Genomic DNA, 6,000 nt, shown 5'->3' with positions numbered 1-6,000 from the left:
TGAGCGGGCATGTGAGAAGCCACTGATATCAATCACCTCTGGAAGTGGGAACCAGGGGTAAATAGGAGACTTCTTTCCAATTAAGTTTTTATCACAGATGTGTGACTTATGTCTTTAAAAACAATTTAATTATGTATATACCTAGAAGAGAAGAGTTGCAATATTCCCAACACAAAGAAATGATAAATGTTGGAAGTAATGGATATCCTAAATACCCTGATTTGATCATTACTGTCTGCATGTATCAAAATATCACATCAGTGGCTCACACCTGTAATCCCAGCACTTTGGGAGGCTGAGGTGGGAGGATCACTTGAGACCAGGAATTTGAGACCAGCCTGGACAACAGAGTGGGACACCATGTCTATTAAATAAATAAATAAGGAAAAGAAAAAAAATCACGTGTACCTCAATAAATATATACAATTGTTGTGTATCAATAAAACATTTTAGAAACAGTAATTATACATGTATATGCACATACATAATGTGTATATACATATACGTGCACATGCCTGTATACATTATAGATGTGTATATATGTATACGTAATATACACACATCATATGTGCACATATACAGGTATATGCATGCACATATGCTCACATGAAAACATGCAGAGTTAAAATGGTTTTTAAAAAAGATAGAACACCCTGAGTAAAGCAATAGGAGGCAGTTTAAAATCACAAAATGAAAAATCTACAACAATGAGATGGCTGTCTTAGGAATGGATTAATTTTATGAGGTAGTTATTGACTTACCAAATTTATTGAACATCTATAGAGCAAAGCGCTGTGCCAGGGGCCTCTTGGTGTTGGCATTCCAATTCCACTGGCATTCCAGTAATTAAAAACCTGTGTGGATGTTTCAGTGGTGCCTAGCAGAGTGACATTTAATAAGGTACTTCACAGCTTACCCCTCTATAAAATGGGGATGCTAATAAACAGTTCTACTTCATAGAGTTGTTGGGAGGATTGAATTAGATGAAAGATACAAAATGCTTAAGACAATGCGTGCTATAGAGATAACTCACAATAAATGTTGGCCATTAATGATGACGATGATGATGATGATAACATTCATTCACCATGCTAGACCGGCAGTAATTAATTAATTAAGCAAACATTTTGAGAATGTTCTAATTCTCTTCTTTTACTTTTGTTACTTATTGGCTTTCAAACTTTCCTGAAAATATTACCTTCTGAGAAATTTTTTCCCTGCTTAATGATACTCTTCATTGTTAATATTCCCTCATCCATCCATCCATCAACCATCCTTTTACCAACTCTTCTTTCATCATCCATCCATCCACCCATCCACCCATGTATCCTTCCACCCATTCTTACATCCATTCCTCCATCTATCCATCTTTTCATCTATCTTCTTCCATCATCCATTCATCCATCCATCAATTCATCCACCCATTCATCCTTCCACCCATTCTTCCATCCGTCTATCAATTCTCCCATCCTTTTGTCCATCTTTCACCAGCCATCTATCTATCCACTCATCTGTCCATTCATTTATCCTTCTATTCATCCGTTATTCATTGAATCCATCCTCTTATCATCCATCCATCAATCATTCATCCAATAAGTATTTAAGAAACCCACCATCCATAAGAAACTGTGTCAAGTACCAAGAGGAACCATACATGATTTCTGCCCTCAACAATCAGAGATAAATCGTTTCATCCATCCTTCAATTTATTCATCCACTTCTCATCCATCCTTCCATCCATCCATTCTTTCACCGTTCATCCATTCTTCTATCCACCCATCCTTCCTTTCATTCTTTAATCTTCCTTCAATCCACCACCCATCCGATGAGTATTCAAGAACCCTATCATCTATAAGGAAATGTGGTGGGTACCAAGAGGAACCAGATATGATAGCTGTCTTCAAACAGCTATAGATAAGACATTGGCACCAATATCTACCACCCAACATGGAAAATAATGGCAGACACAACTGGTAGTATTAAGGCCCTGATAGGGTGCCGAAGAGGCAGCTTAGCCCACAGCCTCTGCCCTCTCGTTCTCTTAAGCCAAAACAATTTCACAGTGGAGCGGTCAGAAGATAATAGCACCCAACCAACCAGGGTTCAAATCCTACCTCTCCCATGTTTCAACTGGGTGGCCTTGGGAAGGTCATTTCACCTCTCTGAACTCCAAGTCAGTATTCCTATCTGTTTAGTGGAGATAAAACCTAAACTATAGAAGCCATTGTGATAATTACAGGCACACATGGGGCTGTAAAGTCACTGAAGTATAGTGTACCTTCAAAATAATGAGTCCTTCTGCTTCTCAGCAGCAAATGACCCCAGATCTGAAACAAAACTTCAGTGTAAGCCTTCCCTCCACCTCTAGGCGCACACACACACCTCTTCTATTACATATTTAGGCTGCCTTTGGAGGGAGAAGCAACAGGATCTCAGTAAGCTCTTTTTGAATCTCAACTTTCTTTTTCCTAAAATAGGGAGAGTAAGCCTTACCTTGGAGAAATGGTCCAAACATTGATAGAACCATGAAGATTTTAATCCACTACCAAGAATTTAATAAGTAATTCACCCAGTCTCTTAACAGGTAACTTGTTCCCTTTTCTTCAGTTTCTTCCCTAAACTTGGGATTCAGGCAACCTTCCTTAGCATTACATCATTCATAGAATCTGGTTTAACCCATTTCTTTGAGTTTATTAACAGAGAAAGGACCTCACCCACAAGACCACCTTCCCTACTTTCTCTGGCTGTCCCCTTCCAGAACCAATATGGCAGCCACCAGCTACTTCTGGTTCTTGAGCACTTGAAATGGGAAAGTTCAAATTGTTCTATGTTGTAAGTGTAAGATACTTATTGATTATGAAGACAAAGTATAGGGAAAAAATGTAAAGTATCTCATTAATGATTATTTGTATTCATTATGTGTTGAAATGATAATCGTTTAGATATACATGGATTCCACAGAACATGTTATTAAAATAAATTGCACTCTTCTTACTTTTTAAAAGTGCTTCTGCTATAAAACTTACAATGATTTATGTGGCTCGTATTATATTTCTAGTGCACCATGATGCTCTAGACCTTCCTTCTTTGCTATGGGGGCCCTAAGACCCCACTTGTCACACCCTCCCAAGTTTCCGGGTCAAAATGTACCTTTGAGAGAGTTCTTCTGGGCCCTGGCTCTCTCCACGATCTCTCTTTAAGGTTCTGCTCCCAAGAGCTCTGGATTATCTGGGGATTGGTTGAATGGCTTTGGCCCCAGCCTGTCTGTAGGACACAACGGCAGCTTCTCAAAGGAGGGTTCTTCATCAGTGGTTACTGTCAGAAGACAGTCTGGATGAGATCAGCTGTGGTTAATTTATGATGTCTGGAGATAAGCCCATGCATATCCACGAGGCCCATAAAATTCAGTCAAGTGTACATGGACGGGGCCTTGCGGGGGCTGGGGTCAGGGACAAGAATATCAATGAACAGAGGAGGGAACGTTCCCAGAAATTCAGCTATGAGGAGCTGGAGAGGTTTCAGCTGAACAATGAAAAAGCCCTACTATTTTCTTTTCTTTTCTTTCTTTCTTTCTTTCTTTTTTTTTTTAGATAGAATTTTGCTCTGTTGCCCAGGCTGGAGTGCAATGGTATGATCTTGGCTTACCACAGCCCTCCGTGTCTGGGGCTCTTCGTTTTATTGATTCTCTGGTGCTGCATCCTCATGTTCCAGGCGTGGGTGTTTTCAGAATAAGAGGCTCACAGGCTGGGGGTTTCTCACATGGCAGCCTCCTCTGCCCTGACTTCTCTGTCTGTCTGCCTTCACCTCTTTTCGCTGGCTGTCTCTCTGGCCCTCCCTGTCACTGTCTTCCTCAGTCTCTCTTTCACCATCTCTCCACTCCCCTCTCTCTTTCTCCCTCTGTCCTTGCCTCCTTTTCCTTCCTCTTTGAAGCTCTTTCTCTGTCTTTGGGTTTTGTTCAGTGTCTCTCTTTCTGTTTGAATGTCTCACTATATATTGATGTGTTTGTGTGTGTGTGTTTTCCTCTCTTTCCCTTTCTCTTCTTCCATCAACCTGCTGCTGCTGCTTTTTTTTTTTTTTTTTTTTTGAGCCAGAGGATGGAGTTTCGCTTTGTCACCCAGGCTACAGTGCAGTGGCATGATCTCAGCTCACAGCAACCTCTGCCTCCCAGGTTCAAGCAATTCTCCTACCTCAGCCTCCCAAGTAGCTGGGACCACAGACACATGCCACCACACCCAGCTAATTTTTGTATTTTTTAGGAGAGACAGGGTTTCACCAGGTTGGCCAGGCTAGTGTCAAGTTCCTGGCCTCAGGTGATCTACCCACCTTGGCCTCCTAAAGTGCTGGGATTACAGGCATGAGCCACTGCACCCAGTCCACATTAACCTGCTAAGGGATTTTTGGATCTCATATGGCTAATAATAAAGGGAAACTGATTGAAGAAATACTTGCAGAATGGGAAACTGATGACATGCAATGCAGTGAAGAGTGACATGAAACAAAGATGTTAAAGGGGAGAATGGGTGGCTCCGCAAATGTACAATGTCTTAGCACACTTGGTCTTCATAAAGTATCAATAATAATAGCAAAAAGGCAGTGTGCCAGAGACCACCCATTATGTTGTAGACTGTAATCAAGATCTGTAAAAGATGTTCAAACAAGAAGGAAAGAGGTGCCAGGCACAGTGGCTCATGCCTGTAATCCCAACACTTTGGGAGGCCGAGGCCGGTGGATCACCTGAGGTCAGGAATTCAAGACCAGCCTGGCCAACATGGTGAAACCCCATCTCTGCTGGGGTCTGCTGGCACACCCCAGCACACCCCCAAAAAAAATATTTTTTGTATTTTTGTAAAAATACAAAAATTAGCTGGGTCTGCTGGCACACGCCTCTGGTCCCAGCTGCTTGGGAGGCTGAGGCAGGAGAATCGCTTGAACTCAGGAGGTGGAGGTTTCAGTGAGCCAAGATCACGCTACCGCACTCCAGCCTGGGAAACAGAGCGAGACTCCATGTAAAAAAAAAAGAAAGAAAAGAAAGAAAAAAAAAAAAAGAAAAGAAAAAAGAAATGTTAGAAATAAGTGAAGGCAACAGTCATTTCCAAAAACTAGGATTCCTCAAAGGTATTTTTAAAGTCTTGGGTAGGCTTTTCCTTCATAAGAGTTTCTAATTTGATAGTTGCTGACATTTTTGACAGTTTAGTTGGGGGAGGGCTTTCTTTTGACACTTTTTTCCAAAGGAGATTCCATCTTACTGAGAAAAAAAAAATGGAGATGAAAAGATAGCCCGTTTTCCACAATTTTTTTCTGAGACAGGGTCTCACTCTGTTGCCCAGGCTAGAGTGCAGTGGTGCGATGATAGCTCCTGGCAGCCTCAAACTCCTGGGCTCAAACGATCCTCCTACCTCAACCTCCCAAAGGGCTGGGACAACAGGCACATGCCACCATGCTCGGCTAATTCGTCAATTTTTTTTTTTGTAGAGATGGGGGTCTCATTATGTTTCCCAGGCTGGTCTCAAACTCCTGGGTTCAAACAATCCTCCTACGTCAACCTCCCAAAGTGCTGGGACAACAGGCACATGCCACCATGCTCGGCTAATTCGTCAATTTTTTTTTTTGTAGAGATGGGGGTCTCATTATGTTTCCCAGGCTGGTCTCAAACTCCTGGGCTCAAACAATCCTCCTACCTCAACCTCCCAAAGGGCTGGGACAACAGGCACATGCCACCATGCTCGGCTAATTCGTCAATGTTTTTTTTTGTAGAGATGGGGGGTCTCATTATGTTTCCCAGGCTGGTCTCAAACTCCTGGTTGCAAATGATCCCCCTACCTTAACCTCCCAAAGCACTGGGATTGCAGACGTGAGCCACTGTGCCCAGCCCCTCTTCTAAGAATAGTAACTAAGGGCCAGGCGTGGTGGCTCACGCCTGTAATCCCAGCACTTTGGGAGGCCAAGGCAGGTGGATCACCTTGTTTGAGATCAGCCTGACCAACATGGTGAAACCCTGTC

The sequence above is a fragment of the Pan troglodytes genome, chromosome 20 (assembly GCF_028858775.2).
Source record: "Pan troglodytes isolate AG18354 chromosome 20, NHGRI_mPanTro3-v2.0_pri, whole genome shotgun sequence".
NCBI lineage: Eukaryota > Metazoa > Chordata > Mammalia > Primates > Hominidae > Pan > Pan troglodytes.
The sequence above is the reverse complement of the archived record's forward strand: the minus strand, read 5'-3'. Positions refer to the sequence as shown.